Genomic DNA, 24,630 nt, shown 5'->3' on the forward strand with positions numbered 1-24,630 from the left:
ATGTTCCACACATTTCTTCACCTCCTTGTTCTTTTATATATTCTCCTTAGACATATTATGTGTCCCATGACTTGAATACTTCACCACAAAGACTGTCTCCATTGCATCCTTCCCACCTCTTAACAAAAAGACCATGGTTCATTAGAGCACAGGCCATTGACCAGGAGAGTTAACTTACTAGGGAAAGTATTCCAGGGTCTACAAGAAACAATGGCACTCACAGTCAGAACACTTCAGTTTTGACTTCTTTGCTAAAAATATGAGCTCTCCTGAGAAAATGCTGGTATATTTTATTATCTTTGAAACTGTCTTGCAAGCTCCTGCCACTACATCCTCCCTTTCTGTGTGGGAGACTGGCTGTTCTCCAGATTTCTCTATGCAGTTATTGTTTCATTGTTTTCATTTTCGCTAAAAGTTTCCAGGCAGTGATAGCACAAGGATAATACTGATGATTCATTTTCTCACCATCTCTAGTCAGCAGGGTTGTGGCTGTGACAGGTATTTTCCCTTTTGCTTTCTGCTGAGGGTCCCTAATATGTAGCCCTGGAAGATTTTGCATGAATTCAGTTTTATTGCTTATCCACAATCACTGAAATCAGCTGGATCCTCTCTGTTGCATTCAATGGCTTTTGGGGGCCCCTTTCATAAAGCTGTTCTATACAATGAGCAAAGTAAATCACAAGCAAAGGTGTCTCCTCATTCTACTAAATCAGCAGCTTTTACACTCAGCTGGGTAATCCCCTTTTGTTTCATCAAAATGGAAATGCAAGCAACTCATGACATGCTATCTCTGCCTGTACTCACTCCCTCTGCTCACCCAGAGACTGCTGTTTTCTAGGGCACTGCTGTGACAGCTCTGGCTCCAGACATGGGCTAGCCTCAGTCCTAGCACAAGGGTGGTCCCTCACACAAAGAGATCCATACAAATATACACTGATCTCAGAGCTACCTTTGGAAAACTAAACATCACTAATCCACTATATCTCTTTTTTTTTTAATTGTAGTGAATATTGATTTTCTTTCAATAGCATGGTTCACACAGATTGCTCCATGATTTTCACTTCTACATTATTCCTTGAATTAGTATTGTGTTTTAACAAGTTTTAATATGTCATATGTATAATTATTATTTTAAATGTTGGCATTGTTCTCACTTTTTTCTTGTTCATCTATGAAGGGCAGACTGAATGTATATGGTGTCTCTCATGAACCTAAACCAAAGGAATGTGTGACCTACAACTGTCCTAGAACCCATAATTAGAGGTTACCATCTTGCCATCCACATGCAGAGAGCCTTGACAACCCTGAGTCCAAATTAAGATAGGGACTTGCAACCCCTGAGTTCAAGGATGGTTTATCACAGGTTTCCTGTGAGATTTTGCACAAAATTCTTAGGCTCTCTCCTCTGTGATATCTAATTTTCTATCTCACACAGAAAGAAGGGGAAACTGACCACTAAACAACTTTGCCTTGGTTTTCCTGTATAGAAAATCAATGTAATTTTTCCTCACTACTTAGAAAAATCCAAATATTAAGGATAATCTTAAATGATCAGAAAAAATCCATTATTCTGCGATCATCTAGCAGTTGAAGCACTATCCATTTGCACTGCACATGCCCAGGATGTCCAGACATCCAGCCTTCACTTACAGAGAAGAGTTTTTCAGTGTCCTGTGAAGGTGAGTGAATGAAGGTGCTGGAAAATGTGAGCATTGCATGGGGAAACTGAGACACTGAAAACTTATGCAAGGTTGCAGTGACAGCACCATGAAGATATTTTCCACTGAGTTTCTTTTATGTTTTTCTTTTATGTATTTCAATTATGAGATTACCTTGTAATCTTCTGAAGATGGGATTTTTGCTCTTTCTTCTAAACTTTTGTTTTCAATATAAAAGCAAGTATTATTCGAAGAAGAAGTTATTTGTTTTTAATGAATCTTACCTGGTTTTGTCAAACAGAAAGTATGAATTATCTTTTTTTAGTTTCTTTTTGTTTGTTTGTTTGTTTTTTAATTTAAAAGAAGACTATATTTACAGCTTCCAGTGACCTTTATTGCTTTTAAAACTGTCTTTTCACTAAAATTTTCAGTGATGGGCTTTTGTGGAGAAAAAATGTTGTTTTCAGGCAAACAACATTTTTTTGGGTATAAAAATTATGTTTCAATATTTACTTGACCTTTTGTTTTGTTGGTTTTTTTTTCTGCTATTGTCTTCCATATTACTCATAAAACACAATCCCAAATGGTCTTGTGTACACATGCAGGCAAGCTTATCAGCAGCCTGACTTCTGTTATATCCAGGTATTCAGCTATAATTTCAAACAATAACCTGTGTAGTAGCCAGCACTGAGGAAGACTGATCATCTTTCCAAACACCCAATAGTCTTAAAAAGCAAAGCAAAAAAGATCCTGGGATGTTCAAAAAAAGATCACAAAGCCAGGATAGAGTGAAGTCTGTATGAAGAACCTCTCCCAAGTATTCCATGAGAACAAGAGAGCACAGACACTTTAGACTCTGTTCAGACTAAAAGCAGCTGCATCACCTCAGAACTAGCAAAAAGTTTTGCAACAACACATCTGAGGCTGGACTTTTGCCATGATGAAAAAGCCTCACACGCTTTGGTTTCCCCCACTGCAGGTGGGAAATTATACATTATTTTTCCCCTCCTGAAGCATTTTGAGATGGATGTAAATGAGGCCTTAACAGCCTCCTATTGTCACGAAAAAGAGGTGAGGATCCCTGCCAGAGCTCCCAACTGTTGTCACCAGCAGACAAAGGTGTTCTCCCCGGCAAACAATCTGGCTGAGAAATGCTCATCCTCTCAGTTTTCTCTATGTGCAGTAGAATTTGAGCTAAGCATAGGGAGATGTGATGATTACAAAACACTTTCCTTGAAAATGTATTTTGATCTGCGGCCTCCAAATTGCATCAACCTTCTTCTCTTCTGAGAAGAGCTTTCTCAGTTCTTAGAAACAGCCAGTGTTCCGTGGGGTTGCTTAGGCACTTGTGTTCTGATGCAGGCATAGGCAGAAGGAACCAGAAATGCTCTACTTAAAGGTCAGAAGTTTTCTGGATTTTTGTTTTACATATGAGAGGCCTGTATTAGTGATTTTATTCCCTTCACTCTGACCCATTTTTGTCTAGTCAGCTCAAGCAACAGATGTGGGCTTTCGTCCAACAGTGTGTAACACGATAAATATGCATTCTGTGCTTTAATGCCTCCTGTGGTGTTCTCTGGAAATAGACTTGAACAATGACAACTATACTTGGCATTTGGAGGAATCAGCTGGTCTATCTGGGGACCATAAAGTTCAAATAGAAGAGCTGCAAGCCCAGAAAAGGGGTTTTTTTGCAGCAGAGCTGGCTTGTTCCAGCCTTACTTTTGCTAACATATCTGAAATCCTGTCAGGAAACCCTCTACTGTTCCTCACAGCTCTTAGACAAAACCAGGGAATGCTGTGGAGAGAGACCTCATGGATTAAGCATGCTTATCCAATTTTCTAGGAAGCAGGATATTTCTGGAAGCCAAATGCAAATTTATACCTTGGAGTCTTGTATAACAATAAAAAAAGAGAGAAGCTTTCTTTCAACTGAATTTACAGCAACTTACACATTTGGATTTCAGATCAGAGGGAAACGAGCATGGCAGGTGCTGGCTGTGATAATGGTGCTGAACTAGTGGAACTGACCTGGCCATACACCTAAGAGGTGAATCATGCTGCATCACAGACTTATTTTTAATATAAGGAAGTAGTGTATCTCAAGCTTTTATATATCTCTCCAACCTTTCACATGGAGTTTTTGGACACATTCCCCCACCCACATATAGCTGGCTATGGACTTGACGGACATGACACAGGATGTAGCACCTGGCTAAGCTACTATTTGTTGGATGCATTTCATGCTTATCTGAAAAAAAAATACTGCAAATGACTCACTATTTCTATTTTTCCTTTAAGAAATTAGACGTAATAAAAGTTCTCAGGAAGGAATCTTTCTATTATCCATATCCTGTGTTGACATCCAGACTCCCTTGTGCTTTATATATAATTTCAGTAACCAATAGCTTAGGAAATTGGGCACTTTTTTATTTAACTCATTGTTTCCTAAGTTACATTAATTTAGTCATCAGCATGTGCATGGAAGCAGCCCAGGTACCTTCCTACTACTTAAGCACAGCTGAAATCCAAATAGGACGTGGCACTACCATCAAGGTATTTGATTGGCCACAAAGTAGTTGGCTTAAACTCATCTTTGTCTACGACAGCATTGTGCTGGGTACATGCAGCTGCAGGACATCAGCTACCTGTAGATATGTACAGCTGAACAGGGGCAGACCTCAGACATCAGACTCATCAGATAAACAGGGCTTTCCAGGCTCTGAGTTTTAGACCTTGTTTTACTTAACTTGTGCTAATCTTCCACATGTAGCATGTAGACCTTCCTTTTTGTTTGCACTTTTAGGCATGTTGGAAAGCATTCTTTAATATATATTAAATTTAATATATATTAAATTGTTTGGTGGAGATAAATGTCATCTGTCTTTGACAGAAAAAGCTGCCCTGGTTTCCAGAGGTGCTGGTAATTGCAAGTGAAATTTCATCACTGCTGAAAATCAAGACTTGTTTAGTGACTTGTGGCATATGGGCTTGGGAAGGATTTTCAGATGTTAAGGGTAATTTACTCAAAGGTAATTAACTGCCATCAGTAAGCCTAAAATTCCCCTTATTCCCCTTCCTACACAAATACATCTATTTATCATTAACCCCTGTATTTCCATGGAGCATGTTTCAGGTCTGATACACTTTCTGGAAAAAACTTCAAGTTCAAACACTCTAGAGAATGACTGCTGGTCAATCTCTGTAAGCCCAATTTCCTTTCGACTAGAAGTTCATTTTCATATTGCTTCTTCTGCACTGCTGGTGCTTGCCATTAGAGGCAGGACACCAAGACTTCTGACCCAGCCTGGCCATTCCTGTTCTTAGCATTGTGTTCTAATACTATCTCTGGATTATTCAATGAATCAGTTACGGAGGATATGGGGATTTAAATGCCTGAAAAAGAGGAAGATTATGTCATTGATTGTTTTAAAATGGAATCATCTGAAAAAAGCATAAGTAGTGAGAATTTCTTCTCTGTAAGCAATATGCTTAGGACCTGAAGAGCTAGACTACAAGTAACTATTAATGTAGAATGAATTAATTTTCCAGATGTTACATCAGTGCTGAACTCAAAGAATGTTGTCTCAGCTGGGGTAATACAGAATTTTACTTACTGAAATAACTAAAGCTTATGAGTACTGTAGAAGACTTACAAAAAAAAAAAAAAGGCAATTATTTACCTGGGTCACACACTCTTTAACCAGGAAAACAAAAAATAGTTGATAAACATGAGAAAATTTATATTTCTGGTAAGCCTAAATAACTGATGTGAGCACGTTATTTAAAAAATATGCAGATAGGAAAGAGAAGCACATCAAATTTTTGATGAAAAGTTTGTATTTGGTTTATCAAAATCAAACATTTATTAATAAAATTTTATTTTATTTATCTAAGTGTTGTTATATTTATATATCTTTATATGTCTACTGCATATTTATATAGCTGTGTGAGTTATAGTTACCTATCTATGCAAATGAAAGGAAGTGTTTTTAGATTTGAGAAACCATCTCACTGTGAGTCTTTTTGACCATTTAAGCTTATTACAAATACATTACAACATGATTGTCCTTCCCACAAAGCATGTCCTTTCCCACAAACAAAATTCCTAGCAGCTGGGAGATCTTTATCTTACAACAGTAAAATAAAAATTCCCTGGACATGACTGATACTGATTAAAATAAATTTCCTCCGTATATTTGGAGAAAACACTTCTCAGAACCAGCAGAAGGCCAGTGGTATCCAGGGATGCATTAGGAGGAGCATTGCCAGCAGGTCAGGGACCTGATCCTGCCCCTCTGCTCAGCCCTGGTGAGGCCTCACCTGGAGTGCTGTGTCCAGTTCTGGGCTCCTCAGGACAAGGCAGGCACAGAGCTCCTGGGGTGGGTCCCGTGGAGGAAAACAAAAATCATTAAGGGACTGGAGAGTCTCTCTTATGAGGAAAGGCTGAGGGAGCTGGGCCTGTTCAGCCTCAAAAAAGAGACAACTGAGAGCGGACCTCATCAATGTGTATCAGTATCTGTAGGGAGGTGTCAGAGGGTGGACCAGGCTCTGCTCGGTGGTGCCCAGCAATAGGACAAGAGGCAACGGGCAGAAACTGATGCACAGGAAGTTCCACCTGAACATGAGGAAGAACTTCTTTACTGTGCTGTGACCAAGCACTGGAACAGATTGTCCAGAGAGGCTGTAGAGTCTCATCACTGGAAATATTCAAGAACTGTCTGGACATGATGCTGTGCCGTGTGCTCTGGGATGACCCTGCCTGTGCAGGGAGGTTGGACCAGATGACCCACTGTGATCCCTTCCAACCCATTCTGTGATTCTGTGAAAACTTATTTTTGACAAATGCTCTGACAACTTTCAGCTTCCTGAGGACTTAGTGCATGCCAGAAAGATTTCAGGTCACAATTCTGCTCTGTGGGGACACATCTGATCACTGTCATAACACCTCTCTTGTTTTCTTTAAGTATATCCTCTGTTGCCCCTTGGACGCACTGAAGAGGTGCCAGGGATCTAAATAGTCACAAATATGCACCATTGCTCCAACTGACAGGTTCACCTCTGTATAACATATTTTCAAAGATGTTAAATCAACACCATAATTACTCCTGTAAGATGTCATTTTAAAGTCTATTTTGTAGATCAGAGGAAAGACAGTGGAAGTGATCTGTTTTTGGAGATTCTCAGCTAGAAGAGGAGAGAGTAACACATCCCTGTAACAGGAGCTCCTGTCTGTTTCTTAAACTAACCACAAGTCCACAAAAATCCCATGGTATTTCACCTGCTTTAACATGTAGTCCTTTAGCATGACTCTTCTAGTACTTTGATGGAAAGTTATTCATCTGACTTACGTTTGGCTGAATTTCTATCACCTTAAAATACTGATTCAATGCCCACCAGTAATATCTAAGCATCTAAACAGGTTTCCATTATTCAGCTGAGTTTCAGTCCTGCTGATACAGATTTAGGAGAGCTATTAATAAATATTCACCCTAAGTCAAATGCAATTACAGCCACAGATGTGGAGAATTTTTTTTAACTTGGAGCCATACGTATGGATGCAAAATCTATATGAAATACTGCAAGATGTTAACAATATGTTTGAACCAAATGAAATGAAATAAGAATCTGGACTTGGTTATACATGAAGAACGCTCTTTTCCTTGGGAAATAGAGTTTTCAGCAAGATTGTAAACAGAGATGAGACATCACATGGTTTGCATTATAATTTCTCCTACAAGCTTTCTCTTTCAAAATGAAGTACTGTAAGACATTATGTCTTTGACTTATTGTGGTGGAGAAATAAGAATAAATTATTGAAACATTTGTGCTCATAATTAGGCCAAGTTGAGTCTGATCAAATAGAGCTTTAGGAATTCCAGTTGTGCTTCAAATCTCCTATGGAAGATGAAAAAAGAAATGAACCCACTATAGTCATCAAGACTTTTACAAAAGATTGAGGAAAAAAGAATGATCCTGTGGTTAAGACACTTGATTCAGGTCTTGATTCAATTTCTTCCTTGGTTTGGATGATCTGGTGTTCTAGTTGAATTTAATTTCTCTGTGCCTCAGTTTTCCATTAATAAAGCAGCAATTAAACCCTTCCTTTCCCATTTTCTCTTTAAGTTACAAGTCTTTCCAAGCCAGAATCCATCCAAAATGTGTGCACACACAGGAAGTTCGTCACACTTACTTGGTTTCTGAAAATTAGTGATATTCCTATAGGAGCATGGAGATCGCTGACAACAGGTGTGCTTCCCCCTAATCCCACATTCTCACTCCTTACATAGAGACTAAAGGCAGAATTCAGAAAAATATGGGTGCCAAAATGCCAAACTACAGCACGATGCAATGTTTGAAGAGATACCTAAAGCCTACAAGTAGGTGAGTTATTAGCAGCCTATTGAAGAAAAAATTATAGGGACTAACAAGAAATGGAAACAAGCCTCTGGTATTTAACCTCTTCTCTAATAAATCTAAGTCTATAAAGTACCAGGGAATGCTCAATGTTTTACTCTGGCTGACATCAGCACCTCCTTCTTGAATAAGTTTTATATTTTGAATATGGTATACAAATGTATTTTCTGTCCCAGATTCTCCTGCAAAAACTTATCACCAAAGTAGGGTATTGCAGTACATAGACTTGGCACAACTTTCATGTGCAAAGGGAAAGATATTTTTTAGTGAGGGCAGACTCGTCAAGTCTTGAAAGCTGCTAATGACTTTGCTGCTTGAAATGCAATGAAACTAGAGTGTGCCATCATCCAGGCCATTGATTCAGATAACTGAAATATAACATCAAAACTAAAACTGTGTAACTAATGTGCTTGCATTGGGGGTAAAACTGTATCTGAGTAATATATGGTGGGATATCATCCTGTTCATTGCAAAAGGCCCATACTTGAAGAATCATTGTAGCCACCACTGGAGAACTTTTCACAAGACTTTCCATCTGAAGGAAAGAAGTGAATAGGAGGCTAAATGTGTGTGAGAGTGTGTGAATGACTGTTTCTGACTGATATTTTCCCAGTTCATTAGAAGGGATGGATTTTTAATGATCAGATTGATGTGGTTAGGGTTATGGATAGGTTAGACTTGAATACAGCAAGAGTTGCATTGGCTGACCCTCTTTTCTCTAGCAGACAGTGTTTGAAGGTCTCCTTTTTCCCGCACAAATCGTCTTAACCAGCTTTTAAGGACAAAGTTCTAAAAGGAAACAAAAGTCTAATGTACTTTCCAAGAAGTATAAGAGATGATTTTGTCTTTAAAGAGATCTAATTTCTGTAGCAAGGGAGGGGATTATTTTGCACCATATGGTAGCTGTCCTGTGATGTCATAGTGATTAATGACAGGATCAGTTGGATGCTCAGTGGCGTAACAAATGACCTGGGTTTCCTGTAATGGCAATAGTTACACGCTTGTACTAGGACCCTGCAATTAACTGAGCTCCAGTCACGGCTCCCCATGGGGTTAAGCATAACTATAGAATGAATGTGGAGCCTACTGCTAGCTTCATGAGGATGTGGGTCAAGCATTCTGTGACTTTTGGCAGATCCCTTAGACTGTTGATATCTGTTTCCCATCTGTAGAACAGATCGTATAATTATTTTATAATTCACACACTTGGTGTAAAACTAACCAGTTGGAGTATGTCAAACCTTTGCAGAAGAAAAACATTAAGTTAAAATAAAATTTTAGTGAAATTATCTGTGTATTTTTTAACTCTGTATCATCGACTGAAAAACTTCCAACACTCTCTGACTGATTGGCTGCATGATTATTTGTCAGATAAAACACAGATATCTTCATTAAATGCTTTGTGCTCTACTTTCAAGTCAAACATTTTTTTGGGTAATCATTGTTCCCTGTCTGAAATAATTCTAGAAGCAAATTAAATACTCCTACTGTGCTGAAGCAAAACAATACAGACAAGGAATGATCCATTTATCCCAGTAGCAGCCTTACTGGCAGCATGATGACTGTCACTGTAGTTATTATTTTAGCTGATGAAAAATATCCCAAAAAACTGAAAGATATTTATTTTCTTGATCCAAGTTTTAGATTTTCTTCAGACTTTCCTGATAATTTTGGATAATTTCAAAATTACAATTAGAAATTTTAAAAATTATGTATTGGATATGAGCTATATTTGGGATCAGGCTTTGCATTTATCAAGTTGCTGAGGTTCTCTGAACCCAGGATCTCCAAATGATTTATCATTTGGAGCTGTTTGCCTCTAGTGATTGCAGTATAATATTATATATGTCATTCCATTATGTTTCAGTACCTCTTTTCCACTGCTGGTTACTAGACAGTTCGTTCAGCAAAAAAAAGAAGAAGATCCTGTTTTATTGGCATTGGGTTTTACCAAAAGACATAAGGCCATTTCTGATGGGTTTAGGTTTTTTCTTTTAGCAAAAAGTGAATGCTCCTGTGTTATGAAGAGAGTGCTTAAAGGATGACATGGTTGGATCTTCAGCCTAACACTTAATGATTTTCTTGAATAAATCACACCTCTCACTGGTTTCCGAACCTTTCAGTGTATGAGTGTGTAATTACTTCACACTGGTGAGAGGAGCTTATCCAAAACTCTCCTACACTACTAATATTCTGACTGCAACAGCATCCTGGAGGGAAGAAAAAAATTGCATTTCTACAGATATTTTTCCTCAGGCTGGATGATCCAGAGAGCACAGATATGAACACTGTGCACTCTACAAGCTAACCAACACATAGATTCATAAGCTTCCTTGTTCACTCACTGTTTTCATGATAGGTTTAGAAGTGGGATGAGCACACAAGCTTCACATAATTCATGGAAGTGAAGGAACAATGTTCACACAGATCACGTTCCAGTGATGGCATCTTGCATGGTGTCTGGAGAATATCAGGTGCCAGAAGCAGTGATGGGAGAAGGTGGAGGTAAATACTGAAGTTGGCTGGCTTCATTCATTCAGTGCCCCCACTCCCTGCTTGCTCAAGGCAATGTCTTTTTATGTCATTTGGAAGTAATGTTTCATGGCTACTCTTATGGTCAGGAGAGTGGATAAAGCAGTTCACAGCTCTGGTTTTGAAATTACAGTTCTGGTGCTGTTTTTATAGTGAACAAAATTGTGCACATCCTATGAATGCTGTCCTGGTTAATTTCATTTTTATTATAATTTGCATGATTCTCCAAAGACATTCTCACCTGTGTTTTCTTCAGCAGCCTAATTCACAACATTTTTTTGTTGTTGGACTCTAAATTGGACTTTAGCTCTTGCCAAGGATCGGCATTCCTCCCTACGTTTAATTCATCCAGTGTAGCTATTGAGTGACAAGGGCAGTGTTAATTTATGATTGGATATTGGAACTGAAATAACAATTGGAAAGGGAAAAGCAAGAGGCTTTCAAAGCATGAAACGAAAACCTTTGGGCTATGGCTTAACTTGCTACTTATTTTTCTCATTTTCTTGCCATCAATACTTTTGTTCTACTCTTGATGTGGTGTTTTTCACAGGGCGTGATTTGGGGCTTTATTCACTCTTTGTTTTCATGTGATATATGGGGTATTTTTTATTAGCTTGTATTATAACCCATGCTCTGTCTGTTCCTACTCAGATGTCTGCTATTAATTGTCTTTATGAGAGTTATAAACATTTCTGAGATATTTGGCTCTGGTTCTCCTTTAACTTGCATGAGAATCAGATCTCAGTAAATAAAAAATGTAGATTTCTGGGGAAGCCTGAGAGCTGGAAATCTTCTGCTTCTGAACTAAACTGGCCTAGGGCACCGTTGTGCCCATGGATTAGTGATCAGGGAAACCAGAGAAGCTGATCCCTTTTCCTGGAAGTTTTGGCCTGGGCCAACCAACAATCTGCCGGACAGTGCCTGGACCCAGAGAGTGAGACAGGATGGGACAGTGCAGGGTGGGACAGTGCAGGATGGGACAGTGCAGGATGGGACAGGACAAGGGCTGTTCACATGATGGACCAAGCCATTCTGTTCAACTTTTCTGAAGGTGAAGAGTGGTGAGACTTACGAATGAAAGCCTCTCCATTTCCCACATGGAGCATAGAAGAAGCGCAGGACATTATTTGTTTTAATTATTGTGAATATTAAGATTAAACTTTAAATAAGGAAACAGGAAGACAAAATGTAAGATAGCGAGAACAAATTCACTCTGGGGAATAATTCCTAACTTATTTTTATGAACTTTGGTGAAGAAGGAAAATCTGAAGTGAATTATCCATTTTCATGACCTCTTGTCCTTAAACTTATTTGAAGTTGTTAGGTGCTTCAGGGTTAGAAAGAACTTCCAGGAGGACTTACTCTACTACCACTCCAAAATAAGGCATTGGAAACCTCTTTCTTTTCTGAGTAATATAATGACACCTTTTTATCCTATTCTTTTTTGTCTTTTGTCTTTTGTCGTTTTGAAGTAGAGACACAGTTTGCTGGCAGCGAGACCACAGTAGTGGTCTGAGCTATGGCAATGACAGTTATGATTGCATGAAATCATGATTTGGAAAGAATCCTGGTATCTAAAAGAACTCTGAAGTGGCAAGTATCTCAGAGAATGAGTGTTAGCAAAAAGATGATCAGAGCACGTGTGAAGGGTTGTTGTTGGTTGAAGATTTGCTTTCTTGGCCTTCTGTGGTATAGCCAGGTTCCACTACTGCCAAGTGAAAAATGCTGTAGGTATATACGAAAGCTCAAAGGCGATATAAACTCATTCTGCTTGTTCAGAGCTATTCAAAATATTGTCTCCGCACCACATTTAATGTTTTGATGGAAGAGGCATCTGTCCTGTGCAATGGACATAAAATCATAAAACCAGTATAAATTCCTGCAGTTCAACAGTCATAAAGCCACTTCAATCAAGATCAGATTTAATGTTTGAGCTATAAGGAGCAAATGCTTTACTTGCAATCAGGCCACTGGTTTTGTCAAATAAATAATGTCTTTCAAACAATAATTAGGACTATTTCTTCCAGTACCTACAGGAGGCTGGAGAGGTATTTTTTACAAGGGCATAGAGTGATAGGAAAAAAAAGATAATGGCCTTAAGCTGAAGGAAGGTAAGTTTAAATTAAATTCTTCCCTGTGGGTGTGGTGAAGCAGTAGAACAGGTTGCCCAGAGAAGCCATGGGTGCTCCATTTCTGGAATTGTTCAAGACTGCATTGGATGGGGCTTTGAGCAACATGGTCTAGTGGAAAGTGTCCCTGCCCATGGCAGGAGGGATGGTACTAGAGGATATTTAGGTCCTGTCCAACATAAACCATTCTATGATTCTATGAAACAAAAGAAATTTTACTCATTGTACTGAGTCAGTCCAAAGGATACAATTTTATTCTGAAATAAGAAAATTTTATGGCCTCAACTTACTGGTCTTATGTATCAGGCTAAAATTCTGATCTCTGCTATACCAAGGTTAATTGAGATCCCTCCAAGTTCTGGAAGCACAGCGTACCCTGCTCAACTGATGCATTATCAATGCGCTAAAAAAAAAGTGTAAATGGGATCTGAATGAATTCCTGCAGTTTGTGACAGTTAGAAAACAGTACTGATGGACAAATCTTAGAAAGTACTGGTGCATGAATGGCAGGATTACTTCTGAAAGTTGTGTCGAAGTTTCAGTGGGAAAATGTTTTGATGATAGTGACTGATACAGCCAGAAAGAGCAGAAGGTTATGGATAAATCCTTTGTCCTTTTTTGGACTGCTCACTCTGCCAGGTTTGCACGTATGTCACATCCTTCAAATGATTTAGGACCCTAGAGAAGTCTTCGCACACAGGGGAATGAGGCAAAGGAGATGAGCAAACTGGAACAAATCTCAACACACTATCAATGCAGTGCCAGACTTTCAGTGCAAAATTTGAGGGAATTGTGTCTGAGAGGTCAGTGGGAAATTCCCACAGAAAACTTGGATTTAGTTTTTGTTGCTGCTCATCACTTCCCGGTTGCATTGCAACCACCATTTATTGTTATCCTGTCTGGGTGTCCATGAAAATTATTCAAGTCAAAGCCAGCCGTAACTCACTTCTTTCCCATGTAACTTTTGCTTGCTAGAGTCTTAAACTGTGAATGGCTCCAATGCAGAAATAAGCACTCAGTTTTTAATCAAGGATTCTGAAACAGGCTTAAAATGAAGACATTATACTACTAAATTATGGGTTATAATACTAAAAAAAATACTGTTTTGTTTTGTTAGACTGAATTTATTGGAATTTTAAACATTTTTTCCTGTAACAATACAGGGATATATTAAAGGGTTTCTGGTACCATAGAAATCAAAGGAGTTTTTTTAGCTCCTCTATATTTGGAATCAGTTCTTAAAATTACCTAATTTTAAAATGAATGAATTTTGTTAAATGCAAGTATCCTGAAAAATCTTACTTCTTAAAAGTAACACAGAGACTAACAATTCCATATGAGTAAGAATAAAACAGTGAGCTGGATAATAATGTTGCTGCTGAAACAATTTGAAGGAAATATATAAATCAGTCACTAATCACTAGACATTTAGAAGTAATTTCTCTGTGAGCAGACTGTTCTCCTTTAAACATTCAGAGACTTCTTTCATCAGTTTGGGCAAGACAGAGAATTTTTCTTGGGTTCCAGAACACAATGTAGAAATTCTAAACCAAACAATTTTTTTTTTTAATCAGGCAGATACAGGCTGAAATTCTGAATCCAAATCATTTGCAAATTAAAGAAAAAGTTATATACATTTACTTGATTCCAGCTGGCTTCAACCTCTAAGCAGTCCAGAGACTAAATGCAACCAGCATCAAGTTTGAAGAAACTTGATATCTGGGCCTTTCACTCAGGCTCAGAACCATTTTTCTTAGACGTATTTCAAACAACTGAATCACTCTTATCAAAGACAACAGCACCCTTTATTGACAGGAGAATATGCTTCAAGAACACTCTAGGGCTGGAGATTCCCACAAACTTTTTCAAAACCTCAGAATTGGTGAAATGGCCCATAATGCATGCAGGGCTTTTTTTTTTTCCTACACCTCTGTCTCTGATTCATAGAAAGAAATAATATTTATAGTTTTCTGTACAAAGAGAACCTGACTCATACCTGAAGTAATGTCTCTCTCCTCAATGCAGTGTGTTGGTGTGATTATTAGGGTAGCCTCAGAAAGGCAGACTGAGAAAATCCACCAGATAAGAAGACAAATGAACTGACTAGTGAGTCCAGCATCATGATCAGTTTTCTGGTCTACAAAGCACTTTCTGACTTCTTGGTCTTGTTAGAGCTGGTTGTCTAAAAGTTCATCAAGGCATGCCTGGAGAACTCTCAGAATAAATATCCCTGCTTCTTTTGTAGAAGTGTATCCTTTATTGCCCTAAAGCCAGCACTGAATGCTTGAACACATCTGTGATTTGTCACTGTGGATGCAGGTTACATCAGCAGAAGCAAAGCACAGCAAACAGCCCTGATCCTCTGCCCGGTGTGAGGAACATATTTTTATGAGCTCACATGTTCAGATTGAAAGTGATTCACTCACCTGCAGAGATCCAAAACTTGCCAGTCCGTGTTTGATGGGAAGAAGCGTTGTTGGGATATGTGTTGAGTGTGGCAGCTGTGGGTGCAGGTGTGTGTCTGTTTGTGAGCTGCTGCCCTCTGCTGCACACCTTCACGGCAGGCAGCTCACCTCTGGCCACCTCCTTACCCCAGCCACAATACACTCATCATGCTGCTGAAGCTGGAGAAATGATTTCCCTCCTGCCACTGAGACACTTAGGGAGTCACCAAGCTTTGCTTTGAGCCACCCACAAAACTTCTAGCAGGCTTCAGTTGTCTAGAGCACTGCTTCTGCTCTGGCATCAGGTGAAAGTGCAGATCTCAGGCTCAGCACCTTCACCATCACCACAGCAGTGGAAAGAGACTTCTACATGAAGAGGATCTCTATATGAATCATGGCAACTGTAGTAATAAATGCTGTAGCAATACGCATAGGAAGTCAGCATAACCTAAAATTTTAAGGTGTTCTTTACTTTATATATCCCCAAGACAAGAAGAATTTCCTTCAGGCACCACTGGGGAGGTTGTGCCAGCCCCTGGGCTCAGTTTTTGCCAGACCATGGACTTGGTCTTATGTCAATCACTTCCCCTCACAGTGTGGAACAGCAAGACAGAAACAAGACCTCTTAGAAGACAAGGGGAGAAGGAAGATCCTGCCTCACCGTCCACCACTGCAAGAGCAATGGCTTTCACCTTTGAAGAACTGCCTGAAGGACTCAGTATTTGTATGTCTGAGGAGGGTTCTGGGGAGACTGAGTGTGATGAGAAATCTGCAAGTTAAAAACAACACAAAATGTGTATGTTTGGCAATATTTGAGGACAGAACACATAGATTAGACTGTACAGAGAGCTGTAGGGGATCTGGATATGAGAAAAGGTTTTTTGACCTAAACATTTTTTTTGGTTCAGACTCAGGGCCTCTGCCTACTGACAAGGTGCTAGTGAAGATGGCTTAAGTACAGCCAAGTTTTGGCCTAGACTGAGAACTGTCCAGACACTCTCCAGATTCCAGGCAAGCAGAAAACCTTGCCTTCTGCTCCCTGCTGCTCATTGACATGTCTGCAAGAGACTACAGCCCTTGCAGGTCTGCAAGCGAATTTGCTCACCTGAATGCCCCCAAACCTAACTGAGCTGCAAAAGAGTTCAGCTAGCTGAAGCTGTTTAAAACAGATTTTGCTGGCCTGGTTCATTCTGATTCAGATAATTTAAATACGGACAATTTTTGTAAGCATCAAGCAGGAGCTGTCAAAAAGGCAGTGAAAAATATCAGACTGAAGAGCGTCAGATCACAAAGTTCAATCACAAAAGGACATACACCCGACACCCAAAGACTGTTAGATTAAGGAAGCTCCTATTATATTCTTTCCTTATAGACTTAAATTTGCATGTGTATTTGTGGAAGTGTGCACATGCAGTAGGAATGTGTACACAAGCCATGGGCCTGGACAAAGGAGGGATTATGAAAAATGAATAATAAGAAATGAAACTGCACAACTACGCATTGTCAAACCATCCAAATTCAAATGCTTTTTCTCTTAGGAAATTGTTATTTAAGACTTTCCAATTAGAATTCTCATATATTTACCTTGCGCATGCTTTTACTACTTTCACCTGCTTTCACATGCTTTTACTGCTTTCACCTTCAAATTATTTGTAACTGCAACATCTGGAATTGTGAATTGATTGTAGCTGTCTTAATGTGGCCTGGTGATATGAATAAGAAATAATGATGCAATTGCCACACTCTCTTGTACATTTTCTAGTGTGTGGTTGAAGCAGACTGGGACAGTCAAACACAGAAAAAACCATGAAAGTATCATGGCTGTGAGAGCATATTGAATTACTGATGGCACAGGCAACATAAAACTCTACTTAAATGCCAGGGTTAACCAGGACCTTGCAAGAGATTAGCCACTGGTTTTAAAATTCTGAATTTTTTTGGCTAATAATATTTCTACCATTTCAAAGTCACCAATTACCCTCCTTATGATTCATATCTCCCCTTTGTTATTCCAATCTTATTAGCATTTTTATTATATCCATAAGAGTAGCCACTCCTGGCCACAACCTCCAAAGGCACACTCAAGACCTACCCCAACCACCTAAGAAAAAACTAACACATCATTTTCATGGTTGGAAACCTGGTCTTGAATGAATACTGTGTAAACATGTCTGCCAAATATGTGACTAAAGAAGCTGGGTTTTGGTTGCACAGTCTTCTCTGACCATCACTTTCAAACCCTCTGCACCTTTTCCTTTCCCAGACAGCCTTGAAGAAAGCTTGTGTACAGGTTGTGGTGTTTTGCTGCTGTTCCATGGTTTTCCAGGGTCAGTCCTGTTACTCCTGCTCAGTTACTGGGGGAGGACATTTGTGCATTGGCACTGTAAGCAGAAAGCAGCTGCTTTGTGCCTATATGAGTTTCAGGCACATATAAAATATGAAGGAAGCTTGCCAACTCAGATTAACTTTGGAGACAACTTTTCTTCACCCCATATTGCAAATAAAGGAAGAGAGTCTGGAAAAAAAAGAGCATTTTGGTGAATACATGGCTTTGACTCTGTGCAATCATCATTAAACTACTCTTGTTTGTTGGCTACCAAACTTGTCAAATCAGAGCAAGGAAAGTTGCTTTATTACAGCTCAAGTCACTAAGTGCAGTTCAAGGGGAGGCAGGTCCTTCCAGATATTCACTTCAAATGTACAGATGCCAAAAAAATAAACTCTAAAAATGACAAACTGAGATTATATAAACAATTTCAACACAAAGAACTACTAAAAGAATAGGTTCTCAATGGCAGTAGCTCAAATATATCGCTCCTACAGAGCTTTCAGTAGTAGTTTAGAGCCTGAATCTCTGCTCTAAGAGAAGCTAGAGGAGTGGGGTTTTTTCAAATTATAGTGAACTTTTTGCTAATGTAGGGGGTTTTATGTTTCTGGAAGAAGTAAATTGTGAGGCTAAACACCACCTCCTTTTGAAAAATCGCCCTGCAGACTGGAGCTCTAATAATCTAATATGGAGTTAATAAAACCTGTATAAAAAAACAGGAGGAATGATACCAGAGTTGCTGTGATATTATTTTTGAGGCAATGTGGGGCTTTGCAGAATACCTCATATAAGTAAGTTCTTACTCATTTTTAGAGCAGTTATGGGATTTGCTAAGTAGATTGGCACTTTGTAATAATGGAGATATTCAAGGGTACTTTTTAATTCTGGTGGGATGTACAAAAACTTGGTTTTCATTTTCTCTTCAGCTGCCTTTGGCCTCTTACCTGTGCCTTTAGGAACTCTTTTCCCTTTGTGTCATTGAGCCTCTGATTTATCACAGACACTTGCATATCATTATTTCATGGGAAAATTGTGTCTGCTGGAAAGTCAAATGCTGGTTACTGTTTGCTTTTCCAGGCACAGAAAAGGAATTTGATAAATAATTATGGCAAAATAATTTTATTATGGCAACATGAGCTATTGGCACTTTTTTTGTATATTTATCAATCTATATTTTTACATATTGACTTTTTTGTGTTTAGAGGATGTAGGTATACATTAGATGAATCCTTCACTGGTGTTCATAAAAGTCACTTGTCACCATTTCTTACACACCTTTGACCCTACCATATTTCTAACACACATAATACTCTTTTCCAGTACAAACAGACCTCTTAGAATTTTGCCCTGCATTCACATTTGATATTTTGGGGTTTTCAATGAGATTGAACTTCAGTCAACATTACATTTCACATCTCATGACTATTTGCCTCTGTGGAAATCAAAATAAAGTTAGCATAAAATGTTACCACGCTGATTCTGCAGCATTACATGACTGCATCAAAATAGTTTGAAGTGACCACACACAGTGCAGTGAGGATGGAGAGGTGGCCAAATATTTGTAGCCATTCAGTATTTCCTAGCAATATGCTGGGACACTAGCTTCTATTGTCCAAGAAGGAATTCTGTCACCTATTGAATAAAATGATGGTTTGCATTTGTTTATTGCTTGTCATGTAGAATCAGAGAGTGTATTAATCTGCCTGCTGATGTAATTTGGGTGTTCTTTTGCATGCCACTGAAATGCAGCCACCTCTGGGGAGATGTGTGGCAGCTGTGTATAGCTTAGGGCACTGCATTTAGTGTGGGAACGAAGTGAGGAATTGTGATTTAGTGGCAACCTGGACTTTTTAACAGTTACTGCTCAATAAGTTCTTTGAAATGGTGACTTTACTGCCAGTTGCAGCAGCTGCTGGACTCTTACACTCCCATGAGGAGAAAATTAGAGATATCTAATTCCTTCTTGATGTTTTGTTGTTGCTGCTGCTTCAATAAAACAGCCAGCTATTTTTTGTTTGTTTGTTTATAGAATTAAAGACATAATAATAATAAAGTATTTAGAAAAATAAACTATTCCTAGCTACTAAGCAGACTGACACTTCGTAGGTATATAGGTTTTTATTGCTTTCTACCTGCCAGCATTCTTTTGCAGTTAGTCTGTTGCTTCTCTTTAGCTGCAGTTTTCATCTCTCACTCTTTCCACAAAACCTCAATCTGCCAATCAACCTAAGAAAATTGAAATTAGCGTAATGTGATAAAAATCAATGGAACAATGTTTGTTTCCAAAACAAACAAAAAAAAAGCTTGAAGTAAAGGCATCGTAATCTGACCCCTTGGAGTAAAAACAGTTTCAACAACCACTGTGCATAATGTTATTTTCCATAATAACAGTTAAAAGTAGCCATTTTTTCTACATATTGTAAAAGAGATGTATCCCCAGGGGTCTCAAGGATTAGATAAGGGTTGTTCTGCCTTGGGATGGAGTCCAGAGAATTGCAGAAGCTGCCTGTGTTCACCCATTCAACACCCAGAAAAGTTGGTGACAAACAAAAAGGTTCAGAAAATGCAAGGTGTCAAGAGGAGAGACACCTGGGAGAATGTTTTTTTTAAATAACCAATGGGTTTTTGAATATTCAGTGTGAAGGTGCAGCAATTTCAACAAGTGAGACTGAGAGTGCCCCATTCCCAGAGGACTGTACAGTCCATTGATTTGGGCTTCCTCCAGAGAGCACCACAACTTGCAAGCTGTGAGTCCATCTTCCCTCATTCAGACTGAGCCAGCCAAGGTCTAACTCTTCACCAGAATACATTGGAGTCCAATTCCTTTCTCTGCTGAGTCCTGTTATTGTTAGAGAAAAATGCAAAGCTCTACATTAACAAAATCAGACAGAAAATAGGAGTCCAACACTTCAATCTGTATGCAGAAATAATTAATAATGTGCTGCACATTAAAATATTCAGAAAAGTAAATTCTTACTATAAGAAAACTATAATTATCTGAGTTTTATGAATGATGAAAATAAGACATATTTTAGTTTATATGTCTCACTTTGCAAAAATTTTAGATGTCATAAATAGCAGTTATTCCTAGAAATACTTCCTAAATCTCAACACTGCTGCTTTGTGGTAGTGACCTGTGTTAATAATTTTGTAATAATTTGTTTTGAAGAAATATTTTCTGTGCATTTATTGAGTTTCAACATAATAGTGCTGAATAAATATTTTCTGCACTTAAAAAATAAAGATTTCTTCTCAATTTTAAAATAAATTATAATATTAAGTATAGAAGCAAAATAAGATGAAACTAAGCTGATGTCTTTCACTTTGCCTTGGTTCTAGAACTGATCAGAACAGTTCTATCTAAGCTCCACACAATTAGATTTGAAGTCAGTTCATCCTACTGTAAGAGAAGAAATCACAATTGGTCAATTTAGAAGCTGGAATGTTGCCACAAATAATCATTGTCTGATGCAAATCAAATAATAGTTATTGCTTAAATGTGCTGCATAAAATCTGTACAGAGGATACACTTCATAAGCAGTGTTTATTTTCATGCAGTTTCCACACATATGATGTGGTAGCATCAGAAAAGCAGAGATAACAAGACTGTGAAGAAAACTATGTAGCAGTAGATTATTTTTACTGAAGGGTCTGCTCAGTTTTACAGCCTTATTACTCTAAAAAATTCCTAGCACATCAAAGTTTTTTGAAAAATAATGAAAAGAGGAAAAAAAAAAGGAGAGAAGATTTTGGATATGTGAGGTCAGTGTGGCTGTAAAATGCATGGAAAGCTCCTTTTGCACTCTGTGCCAGTATCAGAATGAAGGCTGTCCAAGGATGGCTGTCCTCTTCTCCTGACACAACCTTCTGCAGCAATGAAGCTTAACAGGGAACTTTTTCCTTCTTTGCAGCCTTGCAGTCCCTTTCAGCTGCTGTGGGATAGAATATAGAAAATAATGTTTTTGGGGAAAACACAGCATCCTAAAAGTAAGTGTTCAGAGGAAATTGCTTATCTAATGCACCTCTCCGTGTCTTTCTCCTCAGTGAAGGAAAAAGTACATTTGGCTACTGTATTTCCCAGTAGTAAGTAGTTAAATCAAAGGATGGGAGAGAAGAACCACAAATGCCTACTCAACATTTTTGTTCTGTTTAAGGTAACTTTGAAAATTCTGTTTGTGTATTTTAAAACAAAAGTGATCAAATAATACACTTTAATTTCCTATGCCTGTGTTTTATTCTCCACAAAGCCACTTTTGCACTGAGATTTAAAAATGCTCAGAGAGTTTTATGAAATATTCCCATGGCCAGTTTCCTGATTAATTAGTTTGTAATTCTTCATGGATAGCTGATATCTTTCAGACATTACCTTTGGGAGAGTAAGTTGTTACAGGAGTAGCAACAGGGAGATAGCAGATTTATAAGAGGAAGAATCTATGCAGGCTGCTATGCAGACATTTCAATTCCTCCACAGACTTTACTGTATATATATATCCACTGGAAGAAATCCTGTTTCCACTGAATTCAGTGGGACCTTACCAGTAATTTCCAAGTGACTAATATTTTACCTAAGGAATTTTGAAATGGATGTAAGCCATCAGTCTTCAGGACACTGAGGAACCTCCAATGAGTAGAGCTGGGAAGGGAATTCTCCCTGTGGGCAGACAGAGATGTTGTGGTAGAGTTCCAGGCCCTGTGCCCAAGTGTGGAGTCACATTGAGAGACTGACTCTGCTTCTAGCAGGACAACAACTTCCTGCATCAGTACTCCCACTTGACAGTCTCACTGGGACTAACTAAGGTCTTCCCAGTCACTGAAAGATTTTATAAGACTTTTATATAAGACTTTTTCTGCATCTCTGGGCATGCCATGTCTTCATCCCTTAAACAACTCTTTGCTCCAGAATTCCTTACACCTTATCCTCATTTATCTAGGATTAGTCCCTTTTGAAGACAGAATTTTTGGCTACATGGACCACTATGCTTTTTTCATAAGATCGCTCTCAGAAATGTTTCATCAGTGTCATATAGGAAGCATTCCTTAGTCTCTGACAAAAAGACAATGGTCACAGAGAGCTACTGTCAGGGTTGGGATTTCATATTTCACTGATCTATACCATATTCACACATTTTTATCTAACCAACTATCACCTCCTCTCATTCTCCAGCTCTTCAGCATTCCCCTTCTTCTAAATACAGAATAAAGGGCTTTTCTTTAATTTTTGGCTTTCCTTGTGTCCAGGATAGATTTCAGCTAAGTATTCCCAGCCCACATATCTGACAACTCTGGTTCCTTCTCTGTTGCTTTCCCATCCTCCCCACAGCCTGCAGCACCTCCTAATTTAGTAGTATCTTCAGATTTAACAAATGTGGTGTATGCTCCTTCTTCAGGGTCATTAATAAAAACATTGGATCATGCTGGGCCAAATTCCCATTGCCACAGCACTTCCCTACAGCATGATGCATTGCTGTTTAAATTATACCTCGGTGAGTGCTCCTTTGCATTGTGCACCCCCAGTGCTGAGGATGTGCTGTAGTGAAAAATTGTAGATAACAGTAGACTAGAATATTCTTATATCTTGGGTTTAAATAGGCTATATTTCAAAAGTTTCCTTCCACATCTGTAGTTTGAAATGCAGGTGTACCATATCTTAGTAGACAGAGGAGACGTATTAATGGGTTTGGCAGTGCTTGGAAAGTACAGATTGAGCCAACTGTTTGACTTTGGGAGAATGCCTAATGTTTTATTAGCACTTCTGCTTCTTCTCAAGAGAAGTCAATGCTCTTTTGGGAGGTCTGATAAGAAAAGTCATTAATAGGGTACTAGTGTTTCCAAGGAGGGAAATTAAAATAATTCTGTACCCCAAAAAGTGACTTGTTTATAAGTGTATCTCAAGTTATTCTAACTCGTACCTCCAGTCATAAAAGGCATGAGGTATTAGGAGACTGTGAGGGTAATGACATCCTCTTCCTCCCTGGGCACTTTGCAAATGTGTAAAGCTAAATAGCAGTTCCAAATAGTTGACCTTACCTGGGATTTCTCAGTAAGGTCAACTTCTTGTCAGATAGCTATTTTCTGAATGCAACCTAACAGAGAAACTTAATGACCTCTATTTACTTCAAGTAGAAATCCATCAAAGGGACAATTAGCTAATTTTAAGCATAAATTGGCTCCCTGGTGAGAAGCAAGCTTATAAATAAACCATTTCATTTGTTCACTGAACTAGACTGTCATGCAAGTGAAATTGCTGACTCCAAAGCACACAAATCGGCAAACTTTTCTTGCCTTAAGTGCCCTGAGAGGAGTTAGGGGAAGAAACCATGGCAAGCAGCTTCCTTTGCCACTGCTGCTGTGTGGGCAGGCTGGATCCAGACTCATCCCTGCTCTACCTACACCATTTGCTGGAATAAGGGAGCCCAAGCTCTCTCCAGTGACTCTGTTAGCAGGCAGTAAATGGTGCAGCTAGACACAGCACCTCATCTCTCCAGCTTGCACGTGAGCAGTGTGGACACTAGCACAGCAAATGGAGGGAAGAGCAGGTCCATGCTCACAGTTTGTGTAGAATCCAAAAGTGTTTGCAAGAAATCTGAACTGTTGCCTGATGGTTTTCCTCTCTTGAGTGTTCCTGTCACCATGGTACATGAGCACCTTTAGTCTTCACTGCAATTGTTTTTTCAGTATAAAACAGATTCCTGAAGGAATGGAAGTGTTGGTTTGTGGCAGATTCACTGTGCCTCAGTTTCCCATGTGAGGCTCTTGGTGGGACCTTTCCAGAGGAGTGAGGCAAGGAAGAATGTGGAAGGTATCTTTTCAGCTTTATACCGGCTAGCGCTTGTATTTCAATGCCTTAGAAAGCCTCGAGCAGCCTTGAGAGGTAGCAAGGGCGATGTAGCACTTTAGTAGCTCTAAAATCGGTACCTGAATCAGCTGCAGAGCAAATACCATCAGCAGAAGCAAAGAGGGAGAAATATAGCTCCCTGCTCGCTCAATTCCCTGCAGTTAGAAGCTTTCAAATGAGACAGACAACCAGAGATGTTCACAGGAAAGTAGCTGAGCTGAGAGAGAGGGCGTAGCCTCCCCTCGACCATCTTTTATTAGGAGAAGGGGAAAGGGGAGGACTGGGGGCG

At 39.0% G+C, this 24,630-nt stretch overlaps 1 long non-coding RNA gene across 3 annotated transcripts in view; it reads left to right on the plus strand.

The window, feature by feature from the left end:
- Positions 1–24,630, plus strand: part of LOC125317388 — a 220,398-nt gene that overhangs the window by 175,155 nt on the left and 20,613 nt on the right. For 2 of the 3 annotated variants that reach the window (XR_007200044.1, XR_007200045.1), the window contains exon 1: positions 24,186–24,305. The exons of the other annotated variant lie outside the window; for it this stretch is intronic. This is a non-coding gene — a long non-coding RNA (uncharacterized LOC125317388). Of the gene's footprint in view, positions 1–24,185; positions 24,306–24,630 lie in introns of those variants that run through there. 3 annotated transcript variants of the gene reach the window in all.

This window comes from Corvus hawaiiensis, chromosome 26 (genome assembly GCF_020740725.1).
Source record: "Corvus hawaiiensis isolate bCorHaw1 chromosome 26, bCorHaw1.pri.cur, whole genome shotgun sequence".
Classification (NCBI taxonomy): domain Eukaryota; kingdom Metazoa; phylum Chordata; class Aves; order Passeriformes; family Corvidae; genus Corvus; species Corvus hawaiiensis.